Here is a 316-nt window from a genome sequence, read left to right on the forward strand (position 1 = left end):
GGGGGAGACCAGGGCGTCCGGGAGACTGAAATGGACTCTTGTGGAGCGAACCAGGACGGAGAGGGAGGAAGAGACAGGGAAAGTGGCCCAAGGAACGGAACAAAGGGCTGTGTGCACGGGTTTTGTTTGGGGCGAGGCATGTAGGGGTGAGTGTGAGAGTGCCTGTTTGTGACCTCCTTTCAGGCCTGCAGGGTCGAGAGGCGAGTTCAGAGACAGGAGAGACTGCGGAGTGGGGGTGGTGGTGCAGTGAGGGACGCACTGGAGGCTGGAGTGAAAGGAGGGGGAGTGGGGGTGAGAGAGGATGGGTGAGGGTGAG

The 316-nt window shown here is 61.1% G+C and overlaps 1 long non-coding RNA gene across 1 annotated transcript in view; it reads left to right on the plus strand.

Annotated features, from left to right (window-relative positions):
* The window catches only part of LOC144224160 (uncharacterized), a 12,438-nt gene that overhangs the window by 606 nt on the left and 11,516 nt on the right, over window positions 1–316 (plus strand). The window lies entirely within an intron of this gene.

Source organism: Crocuta crocuta, unplaced genomic scaffold, assembly GCF_008692635.1.
Source record: "Crocuta crocuta isolate KB4526 unplaced genomic scaffold, BGI_CrCroc_1.0 scaffold52, whole genome shotgun sequence".
Lineage (NCBI taxonomy): Eukaryota > Metazoa > Chordata > Mammalia > Carnivora > Hyaenidae > Crocuta > Crocuta crocuta.